The sequence below is a fragment of the Felis catus genome, chromosome F2 (genome assembly GCF_018350175.1).
Source record: "Felis catus isolate Fca126 chromosome F2, F.catus_Fca126_mat1.0, whole genome shotgun sequence".
NCBI classification, from domain to species: domain Eukaryota; kingdom Metazoa; phylum Chordata; class Mammalia; order Carnivora; family Felidae; genus Felis; species Felis catus.
The window spans coordinates 27,850,486-27,871,607 of NC_058385.1; the positions used below are offsets into that span (position 1 = coordinate 27,850,486).

A 21,122-nucleotide genomic window follows, 5' to 3' on the forward strand; every position below is an offset into this window, starting at 1 on the left:
ACAAACTGTGTTTTTTCCACAGATTTTAATGTGCTCTGATGCATCCTTGTTCTAAACCTGTGATGTGAAATGTATGTCATCACTCTTTCTGCTCTTGTTTTTAGTGATATAACTGTACTCCAACAGCTTTTCTTTCCCACAAGAGTTACAAGAGAATAGAATGAACCCATCTCTAGATCATCACCTTGTTCTGGTAGTGATCCAGGTGGCACCAGATTTATTTTCATTTAGAGATAACCAAACACAGTGAGGACATACACATTGTTGTCCTTTTTTGGAACCTGACTCAGATGCTTCCTTTTCTTCCTGTTTGTAAGCCTCGGTGGTCAAGAGGACCTGATACTGACCCAACACCCACAGTTATCACTCAGTTGCCAAGAGTGGCTTGAGTAGGAGACATATTTTCCACATGTTTTTGACAGAATGTGGCAGTCCTGGTATGTGTGATTCTTCCTGCTCTAAAAACAAAATTCCTTTATTATGATTCTCTTTCTTTTTTCCTTTGTGTTGATGGTATTTTCACTATTTTGACTAATCTTGCTCTCTTTCCCCTTTCCTAAGTCACATTTTGCCTATAGAGCTTCCCCCATTTGGGAGTGAGCCATTGCTGTGTGATAGAAACAAACACTCTGAAACCAGCTCAGGTATTTTCTTTTGAGAGAGGAAGTCATCAAAGACATGTGTGTGCAGACCTTGTTTCTTAAAACTATTTAATTGAAGAAGATCTAATTTTCCATTTGAGAACCTGTACCCTTCAGACCATTTCAAATGAGTTGTAATTTTTTTTTTATTGAGGGACAATTGAGCTTTTTTTATTGAGGGACAAAGCTAATATATTAGCTTCAGGTGTACAACATTAATCTTTGATGCTTGTATACATTGCAGCAATGATCATCATGGTAAATCTAGTCACCATCCATCACCATACAGAGTTAAATTTTTTTTTCATGTGATGAGAACTTTGAAGATACAGTCTCTTAGTAACTTTCAAATACGCAATAAGTATTATTACCTATAGTCACCATGCTGCACATTACATCCCCATGACTAATTTATTTTATAACTGGAAGTGTGTACCTTTTGGCCCCCTTCCATCATTTCACCCATTTCCCACCTACCTTCTTCCCTGGTGACTACCAATCCGTTTTCTGTGTTTATGAGCTTGGCTCTTTTGTTTGTTTAGTTGGTGTGGTTTGGTTTCTGATTGTATTGGTCATAGGTGTGTATCACAGTGATGTAGAGGTTATGTGCCTTGAAGACCAACATCATGGCCACGTCTGCAATTGTTTCAGCTCATCATACATGGAAACAGAGGAAGGAGCAACTACATGATTTATTTCAGTGCCGTACCCATAATTCTGTCCTTTCACTGTTGACAAGCCCCCTTGATTTGATAGTTGGGAGCCTGACACTTTTATTCTCCTCAGTGGAACTTTAACTTAAGGCCTTTGCCCCTGTTATAAGTTATTTATTTCTATTTAATCTGAAAGTAAGCCTGAAAGGGTAGAGGAAAGAAGGTGTAGGGAGGCTTGAGGGCCTGAGGTAAGAGGTTAGTGCTGCTAGGAGTAAGGGATGAAGTAAAGAAGAGAAAGCTGGGGTGTAAATACCTTACTGCTTATTTAAATTTTTTAAAGTTTATTTATTTACTTTGAGAGAGAGAGAGACAGAGAGAGAGAGAGCAAGAACACAGGTGGAGGAGGGGCAGAGAGAGAGAGAGGAAGAGAGAGAATCCCAAGTAGGCTCTGTGCTGTCAGCACAGAGTCTGACTCAGGACTCGAATTCACAAACGGTGAGATCATAGCCTGAGCTGAAATCAAGAGTCAGTCACTCAACAACTGAGCCACCCAGGTGTCCCTTTACTGCTGATTTTAAAACACTATGTGAGTCTATACTTCTCCTAAAATTGTCTTTGTTGTCTGGCAAACTTTATCCCTTCTTGCTGCCACAATAAAAAAAAAAAGTTTCTGTAGGCTAGCCCAGCAAGATCCGTCTCTAAAAGCATAGATTATGTCTTTTAAAGGAAGAAGAAAAAAAAGACCATTTTATTTGTAAGTGGCCTGAAAGTCTTAAATGCATTCAAAACTACCAATAATTAAACCTGAGTCTAACCTTCTACTGTTACCTGTCATCAGTTTTGGTGTATCTGGGGCTACTTCAGAGATTTGATATGATTGTTAATTATTTTCTTTCTGTTCCCTTTGGGTGCAAAGAGGATCTTAACCCTTTGACTCCCTCTGAACTTAGTTCCCTCCACATACAAAACTACACATGAAAAGAGTATTTCTCTAAAAGAAGTATTTGTAGAGGTGCCTCGGTGGCTCAGTTGGCTAAGTGTCTGACTCTTAATTTTGACTCAGCTCATGATCTCAAGGTTGTGGGATCGAGCCCCACTACTGGCTCCATGTTGGGCGTGGAACCTGCTTAAGATTCTCTCCCTCTGCCACTCCTCTGCTCACGTGCACAGATGCTCTCTCTCTCTCTCAAAAGAAAAAAAAATAAAATAAAAATAAAAGAGTTGTCTTCACTGCTGCAATCACATAAATAATAAAATGAAAAATTTAGTCAATTGTCCAGATAACTCGTGTCAAGGTGCACCTTAACCTTTGAAATTATTAGAAAAATGCCATAGTTCTCTTCCAAGAATAGATAAGTTCTGGCGCCTTTTATAAAACTGTAATGCTCTTTATTCAAATTTACTATTTTTTAAAGTTTGTTTATTTATTCTGAGAGACAGAGAGAGAGGGAAAGAGAGAGAGTCCCAAGTAGGCTCTGCACTGTCAGCATGGAGCCCAATGAGGGGGTTCAAACTCACAAATCGCGAAATCATGACTCTAGCAGAAATCAAGAGTCAGACACTTAACCAACTGAGCCACCCAGGCACCCCTCAAATTTACTATTTCTTGCCAAAAGATTTCAGTTCTGGATTAAAAAAAATTATACCAAGTCACATGATAGATTAAATGTGATTTAAAAACTGAAATGTTGCCATGATAAATTGAATAATAGGAAGAGAAAATTTGATTAATGTAAGAGAAAGGTCCAGTAGTTATCTTTTTGGAAACCAAGTATCTACTTAGTTGGTTTATTATTCTTCTTTTCAGATCTACCAAAAAGTAACTTTTCAAGAGAGTGTTCTAAGAGAGTTCATCTCTGTGTATTTATCCCAGGAACGTTATTATTTTCAAAAGCTGAATGTATTATAATTACTAAACAAAAGTACACACTGATTTTTGGCAATTATGTTCATTTTTAGACAGGATTCAAAATGGTTTACAAAAAACAATCTTCAGTTTTAATAATTGTAAAAAATGGGACTGCCAAGATTACCTCCCTCTGCTGCCACCTGTTGTTCTACCAAGGAAATGACTCACTTGTAATATTTTTCCTTTTACATAAATTGCTAATCAAAATCATTATTTCCAAAATTAAGATCAGGTTATCTTTATGATACTTTTTTCTACGGGGAATCTCTTTGTTGCTAACAGTTGGGGAAACAGGTTTTCAAGGACTCACGCATGACCATACGGAGATTTAGATTTTCCTCCTGGCACAGGCAGTAGACATTTGAGAAGGTTGAAGAGACAAAAACAAAGAAAGCCTCTGATTCCTAAACAAGCTCATAATACCCCAAAGAGCTTGTAAACTAATCTGTTTAAAGTAAAAGCATTTAACTTGAGGATAGCACTCTTAGCCCTGGAAGCAAAATTTAAATTCAAAATCCCTCTACCCGACAATTGCTGTGTATTAGGCACACGTTCTAATATAACATTGTATATCAATTGCACTTCAATAATAAATTTTTGAAAATTAAAAACCTGGAAGTACAGACATGAACATATCATGGTTCCAGTCGTTGATCATTTCAGAATTTAAAAGAGAAGACAAATTACGTTGAGAAGGAAGTCCCTTGTTTATGTTGATACAGGATGTATTGTACAGGAAATTGATGCATCAGGAAATCCAGCTAGGAGGCTGTGATAGCGATCCTGCTATGAGGTACCATCAGTAAAAAGGAGAGTGGTGGTGATGGGCACGGAGAAGACACAATGAAAGAGACAATTTGAAGACTGAGACCTAGTGACTAAAAGAGTTGGGATACAAGAGACCGTTTCAAGTTCAGAGAGAGGGAGGCTGGATGGCAGTGTTGGTTGGCAGGAATAAGAGGTTCTTTATCTGTATTTCACTTACCGGGATATCCATACAACTACTATAGCTATCTGAAATGTAAATCCAACAGACCACAATAATAAACAAATAGAAATCATATGACAAACAGTGGAGCAATTCCAAAATAGATATGACAAGGATATCTCAACTTAAGCTCCTATATTCTATCCACATTTTTGTTATTTTTGTCTCTGGCGAAGATGATACTAACTTTTATTTTAGAAAAAAAATTGACTTAGTTAAAATTTTAATGCATGGTAGACAGGAAACAGGAAATTAGGATGAGGAACAAGGTGGGCGAAATAATTTCTGGAGGCAGACACACTGCAGCTTGTACGAGTCTGACAGCTTTCTAAATATCTTAGACTTCAAATTTTAAAAATTTCACCTGACTCCATGTTTTAATGTTATACTCTTTCCCTTCTCAGAATCTCTCGGTGTTCACATTGGCCTTAGACTGATGCTTTAACCGGGAGAGTTCAGTTTGTGAATATCCTGATATGAGTTGGCAAGGAGTTTCCTAGGAAGAGTGCTGGGTGGACTCTGCTTCTCACTCAGGATAGTAAGCCCACTGCATGACAGCCAATCATGTTTCAACAACACTGACGGCAACAAAAATAATGCGAACACCTACATAGCACTAAGTAAGTGCCAAGCACTCTTCTGAGTACTTCGCATATATTCATTTACTGAATCCTCCCCATTACCCTATGAGGCAAATGCTTTCTCTGCGTCTGTTGTACAGATAAGGAATGGGGCACTGAGATCACACAGAGAATGAGAAGTGGATCTACAATGCAAATCCAGAAAATCTGGGGCCGAGCCTGTGTGCTTCCCACTGCACCACTGTACTCTACAGCCAGTGAAGAGCCTTTCCAAAGGGAGTAGAATTATATTAGTTTCAAAGTATTCAAAGTTTGCAAGCAGTAGACATGTAAAGCTAAAGATATGACATCGGGGCTGGTGCTTTGTGCTTCAAACCATCTTTCGTTTATGGTGGAAACAGTTTACCCCATGGGTTATTTTCTCATAGTTGTCTTTACAGGTAGATATTTAATTCAATGAATTAATCTATCTCTTCAGAAATGGACTATATACATCTGAAAACTGGTACTATATGTTATTCTTGCCAAATGACTCTTTTTTGGGGTTAGTAAGGCATTTTATTGAGCACCCTCTTCTCCCCAACTTCTGGATTAAACTGTTACATTACTTGAGATGGATTTTTCATACACATTCTTATTATTAAATTACTCTTCATATATAAGGAGTACCATATAATAAGAATATAAGTGAAATACAAGGAATAAAAATTGGAACATAATAGTATACAGCATAAATAAATTCATTTTCCCTTCAGTTTTGTCCTTACTAGATTATCTAGATAACTGATCATTTTAAAGAGAAAAAAATGCCCAGATTTACTAAAAAATAACAATTCTTCAATTTCTACTCATCTGAAGTATTGAGTTTTAATAGCATGGTCTATGAAAGACGGGGAGAGAAGACTGGAAAACAAAAACACAAAAACAAAAACAGAAACACAAAATCAAGCCAAACCAATATCAAAAAAGATAAAACCTCCCAATATTTATTAGAACATTAGTGTTATATCCACTCAACTAAAATAGTATATGAACTAAAACAGAGGGAGAAAAAAGAAATACAATCACACACACACACACACACACACACACACACACACACAAACTCACACTTGTATATCAGAAATATCCCTGATAGATTACTTGATAAAAATATCAAGTCACCAAGTCATATGTGCAGCATGATACTAATCTAGTAGAAATAAGCAAACCATTATGTATGAACATATGCTTGTATATATTCATATTTGTTTAAGCAAGAATAAAGATGAGAAAGAATACATCCTGGGCTGTTAACATTTGTTATCACAAGGGGTGGCATTGGAGAAAGGGAATAGAGACACGAAGCAGGGGCAATAATTAGCTTTTCTTTGTGTAGTTTAGTATTTCATTTGCTACACCAAGAATATTTTACTTTTCAAAAACAAAAAATATAATGTAAAAGAAGGTTTAAAATGGGAAAATATTGGGGCACCTGCGTGGCTCAGTCAGTTAAGTGTCCAACTCTTGGTTTCTGCTCAGGTCATGATCTCACGGTTTGTGGGTTCGAGCCCCACATCTGGCTCAGCTCTGACAGTGAGGAGCCTGCATTCTTCCTCTCTCTCTGCTCCTGCCTCACTTGCATTGTCTCTGTCTCTCTCACAATAAACAAAGTTTAAAAAAATTAAAAAACAATAAAATGGGAAAATACCAAAGAGCAACAAATACACGGTCTAATAGGTATGTCTTTTCACACTTTTTTTCCTCGTCCCGGAAGCATTTAAGCACATACATAGGATTTACTTTATGTAAAAACTGAATCATATTATATACTTTACAAATTGATTTTCACATAGAAAAATACACCAGGACAACAGACATAGCTCCAACACATTCTTTCAAATGGTCACATAATGTTCTATAGTTCTTCCACTGGTTAACATATAGTAGTAGGTTTATACTACTGAAGTTAATGCTGCAATGCAGCTCCTGTATATACACACACTTAGTTCTAAGGGATAAATCCCAACGTGGCTTTCCAGGCATTAGTCATATACTTTTAATAAATTTTGCCATATTAAATCCCAAAGATTGCAGCAATTAATATTCTACCAACCCTAGATGTCATTATTCTTTTAAGTTGTAGTCCAATTTAATGTCTTAAAAAATGATATCTCCCTCTAGTTATAATCTGCACCTTTCTGACCACTTGTGTGATTAAACACCTTTTTATTTGCTCATTTTCCATTTTAATTCCTCTGGCAAATAGTTTTTTGAATTACTTCAGTTATTCTGTTTTTGCGTCCAGGTTTGTTCTTTGATTATTTTGAGGATTCTGAAGTCCTTGACTTCTGGAAAAGATGTCTTACATGTTAAATTTATATGCAAAATTTTCTGGATTTTATTGTAATATTTTAGTTTTTTTTTTTAAGTTTACTTACTTATTTTGAGAGAGAGTGAGACAGAGACAGAATCCCAAGCAGGTTCCACACCCAGCACACAGCCTGATGTGGGGTTCTAACTCACAAACTGTGAGATCATGACCTGAGCCCAAATCAAGAGTTGTATGCCTAACTAACTGAGCCACTCAGGCACCTCTATAATATTTCAGTGTAAAAAAACATTTAAGTCATTTATTCATTTGCAGAGAAAGTCAATTTAGCTTGCCCTTGCAAATTGATAGTAATTAGTTCTATTTATTGTGTTGGAGCATTAGGATGTCTAAAATAATTTTAATTAGCAATAAAGATACACTATTTCTCTTTTTTCATGATCCACTGGAATTGGTTACAGTATTTCACCATGCATAGTGTTTGCTATTGATTTGGGGTAACTTTTAACATGTTTAAGTAATTTATTTTTTAAAGTTTTTATTAGGAATGAGTTTGCATTTTATCATATGCTTTCAGCATCTATTCCTATAATCATATATTTTTCCTTCTTTAATTTAATGGTGCAGTGAGTGACGTTGACAGATTTTCTGCTCTTGAACCACACCAATAATTTTAGTAGAAAACTCAGTTGTTAATCTTCTAACATGCTACTGGATTTGATTTGTTGATATTTGGAGTCATGCACTAGTATTCATTAGTGAAATTGGCCTACAGTGTTGTTTTTGCAGTATCTTAGTCAAGTTGTGGTATCAAGATTTTCCCAACTTTATAAAACGAATTAGAGAAACTTCTATTTATTTTTAAATAATCTGTAATATTTTAAATACTATGGTGATCATCTTTAAACATCAGGTAGAAGCCAGCTGTTATGTCTAGGTTTGTTGCTTTTTAAATTAGTAGGTATTTGACTGATCTTTTGTATGATTAGTGGTTTACTCAAATTTTCTCCTTCTTATGTCAAATTTGGGGGGTCTCCTTGTTTCCTCTGTGCTGCCCCATACCCTATACAGTAGACACTAACCATAGGTAGCTATTTAAATTGAATGAAATTGAAAAAAATTAGTTCCCCAATCTTTTTTTTTAATTTTATTTTATATTTTTTAAAATTTACATCCAAGTTACCATATAGTGCAACAATGATTTCCACAGTAGATTCCTTCGTGCCCCTTACCCACTTAGCCCATCCCCCCTCCAGTAACTCTCAGTTTATTCTCCATATTTATGAGTCTCTTCTGTTTTGTCCCCCTCCCTGTTTTTATGTTATTTTTGTTTCCCTTCCCTTATGTTCATCTGTTTTGTCTCTTAAAGTCCTCATACGAGTGAAGTCATATGATTTTTGTCTTTCTCTGACTAATTTCACTTAGCATAATACCCTCCAGTTCCATCCACGTAGATGCAAATGGCAAGATTTCATTTTTTTTTTGATTGCCAAGTAATACTCCTATATATATATATATATATATATATATATACACACACACACACACACACACACACACACACACACACACACAGACACACACTACATCTTCTTTATCCATTCATCCATCGATGGACATTTGGGCTCTTTCCATACTTTGGCTATTGTTGATAGTGCTCCTATAGACATTGGGGTGCATGTGTCCCTTCAAAACAGCATCCCTGTATCCCTTGGATAAATACCTAGTAGTGCAATTGCTAGGTCGTAGGGTAGTTCTACTTTTAATTTTTTAAGGAACCTCCATACTGTTTTCCAGAGTGGCTGCAACAGCTTGCATTCCCACCAGCAATGCAAAAGAGATCCTCTTTCACCACATCCTCGCCAACATCTGTTGTTGCCTGAGTTGTTAATGTCAGCCATTCTGATAGGTATAAGGTGGTATCTCATTGTGGTTTTGATTTGTATTTCCCTGATAATGAGTGATGTTGAGCATTTTTCATGTGTCAGTTGGCCATCTGGATGTCTTCTTTGAAGAAGTGTCTATTCATGTCTTTTGCCCATTTCTTCACTGGATTATTTGTTTTTTGGGTGTTGAGTTTGATAAGTTCTTTATGGATTTTTGATACTAACCCTTTATCTGATATGTCATTTGCAAATATCTTCTCCCACTCTGTCGGTTGCCTTTTAGTTTTGCTGATTGTTTCCTTCACTGTGCAGAAGCTTTTTATTTTGATGAGGTCCCAGGAGTTCATTTTTGCTTTTGTTTCCCTTGCCTCTGGAGACGTGTGGAATAAGAAGTTGCTGTGGCCAAGATCACAGAAGTTTTTGCCTGCTTTCTCCTTGAGGATTTTGATGGCTTCCTGTCTTACATTGAGGTCTTTCATCCATTTTGAGTTTATTTTTGTGTATGGTGTAAGAAAGTGGTCCAGGTTCATTCTTCTGCCTGTTGCTGTCCAGTTTTCCCAGCATCACTTGCTGAAGAGACTGTCTTTATTCCATTGGATATTCTTTCCTGCTGTGTCAAAGATTAGTTGGCCATATATTTGTGGGTCCATTTCTGGGTTCTCTATTTTGTTCCATTGATCTGAGTGTCTGTTCTTGTGCCAGTACCATACTGTCTTGATGATTGCAGCTTTGTAGTATAGCTTGAAGTCTGGGATTGTGATGCCTCCTGCTTTGGTTTTCTTTTTCAAGATTGCTTTGGCTATTTGGGGTCTTTACTGGTTCCATACACATTTTAAGATTATTTGTTCCAGCTCTGTGAAGAATGCTGGTGTTATTTGGATAGGGATTGCTTTGAATATGTAGATTGCTTTGGGTAGTATTGACGTTTTAACAATATTTGTTCTTCCTATCCAGGAGCATGGAATCTTTTTCCATTTTTGGGGTATTCTTTAATTTCTTTCATAAGCTTTCTATACTTTTCAGTGTATAGATTTTCACCTTTCTGGTTAGATTTATTCCTAGGTATTTTATGGTTTTTTGTGCAACTGTAAATGGGATTGATTCCTTGATTTCTCTTTCTGTTGCTTCATTGTTGGTGTATAGGAATGAAATTGATTTTTGAGTGTTGATTTTATATCCTGCAACTTTGCTGAATTCATGAATCAATTCTAGCAGTTTTTTGGTGGAATCTTTTGGGTTTTCCATACAGAGTATCATGTCATCTGTGAAGAGTGAAAGTTTGACCTCCTCCTGGCTGATTTGGATGCCTTTTATTTCTTTGTGTTGTCTGATTGCCGAGGCTAAGACTTCCAATATTATGTTGAATAACAGTGGCGAGAGTGGACATCCCTGTCTTGTTCTTGACCTTAGGGGGAAAGCTAGTTCTCCAATCTTACCAGCCACATTTTATGTGCTCTACAGCTACATGTAGCTAGTGGCTACCATGTGGGATGACGCAGAGAGAGAACATTCTCACCCCTGCATTAGTATTAGGCACCACTGGCACCATTGCTCTGGCTACTTCAGTATGTTTCTGTGAAGTCACGTGGTATATTGTGATTCTTTTCATTGCTGCCTTGTCTACAGTTATATTCCTTCATATTGATTTCTTAAAATTTTTTATTTCCTCATTCAGGTTTTTTATCTATTTAATTCATCTCCAAAGAATTAGGTTTTGCTTTTATTATTCTTTTAATATTTTGTTTTCTATTTTAATTATTTCTCACTACTTACAGTATTTATTATGGTTGATTCCTTGCTATTTTGTTTTTCCTTCCATTTTCTTAGATTAAACATTTTACTTATTTTCAGTATTTCTTCATATTTACTTTGGTGAAGTAACATGGGTTTTATTTCTTAAATCTTACTTAAGCTACTGTTTTTTTCACCATTTTTTTCTTTTTTCTTTTGCTTTTCCTTTTCTTGCCTTGTCTTGGCAAATTTCTCTTTTTGTTCCTCTTTATTCTTATTCATTATAGAGTTTGATTCCAGTCTTTAACAATCAAAATTAAACATATATTTTTCTAATATTTTAAGAGTGTTAAATAATAACTATACTCTCTTCCTACAAGGTTTTCCTTGCTGTCTTTTCTACACTTCACACAAACATGAAACCTTTAGAAAATATTTTATTTCCTACTTCCTTCCATGCTTGGTTCAAATCCTTAGTTAAAACAATTAAGAATTTTTAGTCTCATGTTATTGTGAGACTATCTCTTAAATTATATTTTCTTTTTCAATAATTCTTTTTCTCAGTCTTATTGAGAAATAATTGACATACATCACTGTATAAGTTTAAGGTTTACAGCATGATGGTTTGCTTTACATCTTCAATAATTGTTTTAGAATGCATTTTACAAAATTCTGATCCTCCTGGCATCATCGAGACTTAACTCTTAATGAAAGATGATTTGAGAAGTGTGTCTTTCTTCTGTAATTTTCTCTCTGAAAGTTGTAAGATTTTTCTCTCTTCTTCCATTTCAGAAACATTGCCATGATCTGTCTAGACGTGAGTGTGTGTGTATGTGTGTGTGTTTATTAATACTGCCTATGGCATGGTGAACTCTTGATCTGAATATTCTACAATTCAGGGTAGATTTCTTTTTTTAAAAAAAGTTTTGTCTAATAATTCATCTCCCATCTATACTCCACTGTCCATCTATACTCCATTCTTGTTACATTAGATCTTCTGGGTCGGTTCTGTGTGGCTCATGGCCTCTCACTCATAAATTCCAGCTCTGTGAAACTTAATTTTTTTGTAACATATCTCTCTTAATCTTTGAGAACCCTAAATGGCTAATTAGCATACATCTTTCTTTTTTTCTTTTTGTTTTTAAATGTAAGTTTTAAAAAAGCAGAAACCACATTTGTTAATTCTAGAAAGTCTTTTTGGAGCTCTAATTCTATTTCCTGAAGACTCTTGTTACTTTTTGTCTGAAGATTTTGTTCATCTCTTCTATTACTTCTGTTTCAATGAGAGCTACCAGTTTTTGGGTTTTTTTTTCCCACCATGATTTTCCAGTCTTAAGTGAATAAGTACCTTGTACAAATTCTATTTCTTATTATTGTTTACCTGTAGATGTATTTCCCCTAAGTGTTGTGGGTCAGGCTGCTGGCTTCTTTATAGGTAAGGAAAATAGGGCTGTTTCTTTCCTGGGGCAAGGACTATGAATGTTGTGCCTCTGCTGACCACTGGGAAGGGTCTGCCCCAGCCTCTTAGGGTGTGTGCTACAGTTCTCTCCTGTCCAGCAGCCAGCCGAGGGGCTCTTTCACCCATTGGCATATTGTCCCTCCAATCTGCTATTGTCCGTGGGCTAGTGGTTTGCAAAGACCCACAGGCAGCAAGTGGTCAGAAACATCTTCTGAAGCCTTGAAGAATCCTGCCAGCATGCCCCTATGGAGTCATAGAGAGAGAACTGAGAGAGAAAAGAAGCAAGTTAAAAAAATGTTTTGAGATGTGGATTCTATTTGGAAAACAGATAACTTGCACTGTTCAGTAAAAATATTTAACTGCAAAAGTTGTCGATAGCTCTCCAAGTCATATAGCTTCAAAATTTATGAAATACATAAAAGTATCATTTTACTGTGCTCTAAGCAATTCAACCTTCAACTTGTAAAAACTTTGTTTCCTGATGTGCAAAATAAGTCTGGTAAATTCCTCAAAAAAAGGGTTTGGAACAACCTCTGATGTGATTATGTGAGAACATTCATAATTTCAGTTATTTTCTAGGCATGGTTCAAGAGATCTACATTGGATTCAGCATATCTATTCACCACTCGTGGCCCCTGAATAAGTCATTTAACCTCTCATCTAAAATACACACAGTATGAACAGGATATTTGACAATTAACTGAGCTGACCCATGACCTATAAAACATACTCTTCAAAACAACCTGAGAAACTTTTTTAAGGCACCTGGGTGGCTCAGTTGGTTCAGTGTCCAACTCTTGGTTTCGGCTCAGGTCATGATCTCACGATTTTGTGGGTTCAAGCCCCACATCAGGCTCTTTGCTGACAGTGCGGAGCCTGCTTGGGATTCTATCTCTCTGCCCCTCCCCCACTTATGTCTTTCTCAAATAATGAATAAATAAACTAAAAACATGTTTTAAGAAAAGAAACGTTTTTTTTTACTTCAGCTAAATTGAAAATCACAAGCTCTCATTGTCTTTGAAATTTTGTTTTGTGAATACCAAAACCTAGGATGCTAAATCTGTGAATACCAAGAGTCCATGCTATAGTGCTGGTCTCATTTTGAATTTTCAGCCTGTGCATGTGAAGCATGTGTGTACATACATATGCATACAATGGGCCATGTGAGAAAGTGATACTAAGCACTGGACCTTTTCAATAAGACTTTGCATAAGGTCTATGGTGAGCCAAGAAAACATTATGGAAACCCTACAGAGTAAAAACTCAGATTTAGGGAGCACCAATTCAAGCTCGCTTCTGTAGAAAAACAGTACTGGATGGAGGATACCAGAGACAGATGGAAGCTAGGGTAAGGTTTAAAGAAATTGTAGATTCATAATCTATAAAGCCAGAATGTTTTCCATCAGATTTTTTTTCCCTGAGATTCTCTATTAGCAGTTGCTCTCTGCCTTTGGGTGATTTATTAGAACTACTTGAATTTCCTCCTAGCTGTCACAGTTGAGCAGACTAATAGGCCTTTGGGAGGTTAACTATGTCCCTTTACATTTATTGCTTTTTTTATCCAATTAGGATAGATCTGGAACAGACATTTGCATAGATGGCAGCAGGTGACAATCATGTACTTAAAAAGGAGGAGTGTGTGTGTGTGTGTGTGTGTGTGTGTGTGTGTGTAGGAATGAGTTTGGACCTTTGTTGAATACCTTGCTAGAGATTTGGAAAACAATATGTGTTATCCCTTACCGACCTTTACAAGCAAATCCTTTGATTTTTCATACACATACAAAAAAATGCGAATGATGCTCCTTGCTCATCTCTACACTGCTGCCTTTCCAATGGGAGGCTGAGGCCTTCCTTTACTGGCCTTAGCTTTTCTATCCTATGGTGAATAAAAGCTGCGACGCTTTGTAGTTCTAGCCACATCATATATTTCCTGCTCAGCAGGAGCATCAAGAAATATGCCTCTCTCAGTTCTTGCCTCCTAATGCTATGCTGTGGCACACACAGAGAAGTCACAGCCTGGCCTCTGACCTGATCAGTTACCACAGGTTGGTTTTCTCATGTCTGCATCACTGCCGTTTGAAAAAAAAAAGATGGGGGGGGGCTTAGAGGGGGGATTGTTTGCTTTGTAAGAATCCATATTTTTGAAAAATCAATTTTATTAACACCTTCTCATTATTATATTCACCATCACAACAAATCTGTCATATCTAACCATTTAGAATCAAGGCGCTTTGTGTATTCTGTCTGCCTCCCTCACACACACCGCCTCACATACACTCTTATTTCTGAGAAATTAGATCTTTGTCCGTTGCCTGGCAACTTAATTTTATCCCGAAAGAAGCCCAAGTAATTGGACCAGGATATTTCTCAGCGGGGCTGCATTTATGTTTCTAAATATTGCATGTTCATTGCCAATTTCTCAATACATTGCCTGCACATCTATGCTGGAAAAAGGGAGAGATTTGGTGTTGAATAGAATATTCCTTTGTCATTTTCTTATGTGTGACTATATCACTAACACACTTCTTCAGCCTGGGATGCTTTCAGTCCTTGCACACCACCCATTAATCAGCAGTCATATGTTGAATCTTCTTTAAGTCCTCCTAACAAAATATGACAGATGATAAATATTTTTTGTGAGATGACTAAGTATTGTGTATGTTGATTCTAGTCAGCACTGATTTACATTGAAGTCAGTGCTGACAGCTTTTGATTTATAATTTCATTTATCTCTTCCTTTGATCTGTCAGCAAAGCCTCCTGACAATCAGCTGAAAAGTGAAGTTCTTTTTGTCTGTTAATTACTTTGTTTACACAAGACTAAAATACTAGTGTAGCTGCTTGTTTTGTCACAGTTAAATGATGCAAATTTTAGCAAGAATTTAATTTTGGGGCAGTTGCAGTGAACAATGAAGTTAACTTATGATTAAGGTAAAGATGTTTTAAAAAATACATATGCAGATTTATCTGGTTTGCTATAATGATTGGAAGGAAAGATGGTGGCATTTTCTTGAGACTCAGAAAAAATGATATCATCTTTTTTACAGAAACGGCAGCTTAGGCTGTCTCATATTGCAATAGAAGGAAGTGACATTGCAGTTCAAACCTGGATTTCACTCCCTGCTGTGTCACAAGGCTGTGTAACTGCTGACTTTTAAAGAAACTGTACTGCTTTTCACTGTTATCAGTTAAAAGAAAATCTATTTTAATAGATCCCTGTTATTATTCGTATATATTGACTTATTGAGTCCATCTTTTGTGGCTAATAATAATTTGAAACCAAAAGGATTTTGTATCTAGGGAGGAGTAGACCTAGCTATGAAATACACAGTGGGGTACGTGTGATCCAATGAACAGATGCGTCTGGAAGTGATGTTTACATCTCATTCTGAGTTACCTGGACAATGTGCTAGCCAGGAGCGGGTTGTGGCTGAGAAGTCCCCTCCTCTTGGCTAGAAAGGTTGCATCTGAACTGAACTTACCACAGAATTGGAGAAAACACTGAACCTCCCATGAACTCCATGTTCTTCTACTGTTAGGCAGATGGCTTTTCAAGCCAACTCCTCTGGCAATGAATCCCAGACTAGTTGGACCTGAATTCTTTGCTCATCCACATTTACCTTATAGGAAGGAAGACTAACAAAGAGGATGGGATTCTTCTGCTCAAGGGCATACCATGTCTCCAGCAGTGCTTGGGTCCTATTCCCCTCTCTGTGGGTTGATGGAAGGAATGAGAGGCTGAGCCCTGGGCATATAATCTTCCCCAATACAGCTCATTATTTAATCCATACCATGTGACATAGTAGGATTCACCTTCTTGCCCAGTAGTGGTTTTCCCAATCTATTTCCTTCCTCTCTTATCTTCCAGGCCTCATCCATTCTGTGTTCAGCTCTTGGGCAGCCAAGGAAGTTTGTGTTGCTGGACACGAAGAATATTTCCAGGCCTTGCAGGAGGCTCTAATAACCAGGGATCCAAGCTGCTTAATTTCTATGTTGCTGTAGACTATCAGGGCCAGAGTTTTTACTTCCCTCCATCTTCTGCTCCCAAATTCTACTTTTCTTTTTCTCCATAGGGACAGTTGACAAAAAGTACTTTAAAAAAATATACTAAGTACTATGGCAGAAATATATAATAGATGTGTTTCCCCCTATACCTCTCATTATCATCACCTAAAATTCCTGGAACTTACATATAAAACAATATATACTATTAAAAATGGAGAGAAAAAGGCAGAGACAAGCTAGAAACTACAGTACCTGAGGAACAGGATGGTGGAGAGTTTCCTTTTTTTTTTTTTTTTTGGCCATATACATCCTGGACTGGAGAAGCCAGCTACTCATCAATGCTAACAAAAACAAAAGAAAACACTAGAAAAAAAGCTTTGTCTATCTAGCCAAAGACCAAGAAAGTGAAAAAACAAAAAACAAAAAAAATCGAAACTGTATTCTTCCAACCAAAGACCACACAATAATTTGTGGCCCTAATTCAACCTACACCAGCAAAAGCTGAGTGGGGAGTATAGACTTTTACCCTCACCCTATGGAACAAAACACTCTTCTTGCTATGTTGGTGTCAAAAAATACCAAGGGGGTCTTTCATTCCTACCAGGCAACAATGGGCTCCCTGGATCCCAGTGTTAGCGGAGATCTGGACTTCCATTCCCACATGACAGTAATGAGACATCCTTCTCTGTACTCACTGGGATAATGTCAGAGGAAGCCTTGTAACTAGTCAGGGTCTCCAATGTCCAGTGATAATGCAGCCAGATGATACAACACCACTGGAGGCCACATAGGGAGGAGTAACAAGGCAGTCTACCTCTCCTACTTCCATGGTGGTATCAGTAGAGGCCTAGTGGGTGATGTGGAGTCAGTGAGACATTTTCAGTGCAAAAGGGTGGTTCTGTTATAGCATGGAGACAGGACCGTGGGCTGAACGAGCTGCACTGGGATTGTGAGGAGTGACTGATTCTATACTTTTTAGTCAGCAGGGGTTAGGGATAGTATAAGTCTCCAAAGAATTTGTGCACGTTAAAAGTAAGGTCTCTAAAGGGGCGCCTGGGTGGCGCAGTTGGTTGGGCGTCCGACTTCAGCCAGGTCACGATCTCGCGGTCCGTGAGTTCGAGCCCCGCGTCGGGCTCTGGGCTGATGGCTCAGAGCCTGGAGCCTGTTTCCGATTCTGTGTCTCCCTCTCTCTCTGCCCCTCCCCCGTTCATGCTCTGTCTCTCTCTGTCCCAAAAATAAATAAACGTTGAAAAAAAAAAAAAAGTAAGGTCTCTAAGACCGTGGAAAGTTGGCTATTGTCACGATAAGGTTACCCTTTATTCTGTAGTAAAACATTAGTCACGAGACCCTTTAGGAATGTCATGTCCTGTATATCCCAGATGTACATCGGTGGGCCACATGTTCTAAGATTCTTCATTTTTGGTTAAATTTCTCTTGCTTTGTTCTCCTCATTGGTAGGGAACCTGAATCCCGCCCCTGCCCACAGTAACAGGTTACCCCTCCCTACCTTCCAGGTGTCACTGGGGGTCAAGCGGGGAACCTGAAGTTCCTCCCCCATCTAGCAGTTAGGTCGAAGTGCCCCATTTTCTCACTGGTGTGGTTTCAGGAAAGGTCTACTGAAACAGCAGAGCCTCATAACATACTATTTCAAATGTTCATGGATTCTTGAAAATCAGCCATCATACCCAGAGCCAGGGCTATCTCAATTTGAAGGAGAAAAGTCCATCAACAGATGCCAACACCAAGATAAAAGAGAGGTTATCATTAACAGGCAAGGATTTTTAATCAGCCATTGTAAAAATGCTTTGTTAAAAAATTGTGAAGAGGCTTGGGTTGCCTGCCTGGCTCAGTCGGAAGACCATGGGACCCCTGATTTTAGGGTCATAAGTTCGAGTCCCACGTGGGGTGTAGAGATTACTTAAATAAATAAAACGTTAAAAAAATTATGCTTGAAACAGATGAAAAGACAGAAAGTCTCAATAAAGATATAGGATATAAGATATAGGATATGTAGGATATAGAGAGAATCAAACGGAAATCTCAGAACTTCAAAATAAAATAACCAAAAACCACCCTAAAACAAACCAAACACTAGCTGCTGGGCTCAACAGTAAAATGAAGAGGACAAGAGGAAAAAAGATAGAAGATAACCTGAAGGTACAGAAATAGAAATCACTTGATAGAGAAAGAGAAAGAAAATAAACTGAAACAAAAAGTAAACAGACCTTCAGGGGCCTTCAGGACTATAAGAGAAGATCTAACATTCATATCCTTGAATCTTAGATGGAGAAAAGAATGAAAATGGGACTGAAAAAGTATTCAAAGAAATAATGGCTAAAAATTTCCCAATTTTGGCAAAATTCACAAAGGATTTAAGAGCTGAACAAACCAGGATACAGACTAAATCCAAAGAAATCCATACCAACACAATTCATAATCAAACTTCTAAAAAATAAAGACAAAAAACCCCTTAAAAACAGCAAAAGAGAAACAATATCTTATCAATAAGGGAAACATTATTGAAATTACAGCACATTTCTCATCAGAAGCCAAGGAAGTGGTATGATACTTTCCAAGTACAGAAACACTGGAACTGTCAACCTAGAATTCTGTATCTAACAAAAATTACTCTTCAAGAATGAAGGATAAATCAAGACATTTTCCGATGAAGGACAACTAAGATAGTTGTCAGCAGGCATATACTAAAAAATAGATAAAGTTCTTTTAGCAGACAGAAAGTGAAAAAGCAGGAATCTTGGAAAATCAGAAAGAAAGAATAGTAGAGTAAAAATATGTGTAAAAACAATACACTTTCCTTCTCTTCTGGAGTTTTCTTAATTTTATTTGTCATTTGAAACAAAAGTTATAATACTGTCTGATGTAGTTTTCAATGTATAAAGAGGAAACCTTTAACACACTTTTAGATAGTGGAGGGCATAAGGATGTAAATGGAAGTAAGTTTTCTAAATTTACTCATACTGGTAAAATGTCAATGCCGATAAACTGTGACCAAATGCTGGCAAGGACGTGAAGAAACTGAATCTCTCATGTATTGCCTATGGGAATATAAAATGGTGCAGTCACTCAGGAAAATGTTTTAGCAGTTTCTTATAAAACTATATGTGTACTTATCATATGACCCAATAATTTCACTCCTGGGTATTTATCCCAAGAAATTAAAATTTATAGCCACATAAAAAAACTACATACCCAGGGTACTTGAGTGGCTCAGTCAGTTAAGTGTTGAACCCTTGATTTTGGCTCAGTTCATGATCTCACCATTCACAAGATCAAGCCCTGCATCGGGCTTTGCACTGACAGCATGAGACCTGCTTAAGATTCGCTCTCTCTGTCTCTCTCTCTTTCTCTCTCTCTCCCCCTTCCCCTCACATGTGCTCTCTTCTCTCTCTCATAATAAATAAAGATTTAAAAGATATATAGGAGTGCCTGGGTGGCTCAGTCAGTTAAGCATCTGACTTCGGCTCAGGTTATGACCTCATGGTTTGTGCATTTGAGTCCTGTGTCAGGCTCTGTGCTGACAACTCAGAGCATGAAGCCTGCTTCATATTCTGTGTCTCCCTCTCTCTCTGCCCCTCCCCTGCTCACACTCTGTCTCTCTCTCTGTCTCTCAAAAATAAACATTTAAAAAAGTAATATATATATATATATATATATATATATATATATATAAAACAAAAAAACTCCTGCATACCCAAATGTTCATAGTTCCTTTATTTTTAATAGGCAGAAAACTGTAAACAATCTAGATAGGCTTTAATGAGTTAATGGCTAAATAAGCCATGGTAGCTATGGTGCATTCATACAAAAAATATCACTCAATACTGTAAAGGAACAAACTATTAATATGTGCAACAACAACTTAGTTCTCAAGCGCATTATGGTAAATGAAAAAAAAATCTAGTCCTAAAAACAATCACATATTACATAATTATATTTAGATAGCACTCTCAAAATGACAAAACGGTAGACATGGAGAACCAACTAGTGGCTTCCAGAGACTGAGAAAAGAAAAACAAGGAAATGGAAGTGACTATGAAATGGTAAAATGAGGGAGATCTTTGGGGTGATGCAATAGTTATATATTTTGATTGTGGTGGTGGTTACACAAGCTGTCACATGTGATTAAATAGCATATAGTTACATACACATGGTACTAATGTCAGTTTCCTGGGTTTGATGTTGGCAACAACTATCCGGGGAAGACTGGGTGAAGGGTACATGGCACTTCCTGTACTATCGCTGCAACTTCTTGTGAATCTGAAAATGTTTTCAAGTACAAAGTTAAAAAATGAATTTAAAAAAGAAAACGAAATAAGTAAAAATATCATGATCTCCTGTTGGAAAATCATATATTTTGGGGAAAAAGTGAGTAGTTAAAACCAACATAATACTATATCTAGTCACCGTCTTTCTTTACACTAACACTGTATTATATGCTGCACATGGTGGCCGTGATGAGAATACAAGAGGGAGAAAACAGAGTCCTTGTCCCAGCTAATGGAATTTGGAGAAGGTGACACAGAGAAGTAAATAAGCAACTAGAACGCTAAGTTAGAGCCTCAGGATAACTATGAAATGCTACGTCTATCTTAAAGTCTTTCTCTTAAAAATTCACCTCAATTCATTAAAAAAAACAGATGAACATAAGGGAAGGGAAACAAAAATAACATAAAAACAGGGTGGGGGACAAAACAGAAGAGACTCATAAATATGGAGAACAAACTGAGGGTTGCTGGAGGGGTTGTGGGAGGGGGGATGGGCTAAATGGGTAAGGGGCACCACGGAATCTACTCCTGAAATCATTGTTGCACTATAGGCTAACTAATTTGGATGTAAATTTTAAAAAATTAAGAATAAAATTAAAAATTAAAAAAAGAAAAAAAGCATATCCTTCAGTGTTGAAAGCAACTGTAAATCTTTCTCTTCCCTTAATTATGT

At 37.1% G+C, this 21,122-nt stretch overlaps 1 long non-coding RNA gene across 1 annotated transcript in view; it reads left to right on the forward strand.

Moving 5' to 3' along the window:
* Positions 1 to 21,122, forward strand: part of LOC123383048 — a 192,983-nt gene that overhangs the window by 102,930 nt on the left and 68,931 nt on the right. The window lies entirely within an intron of this gene.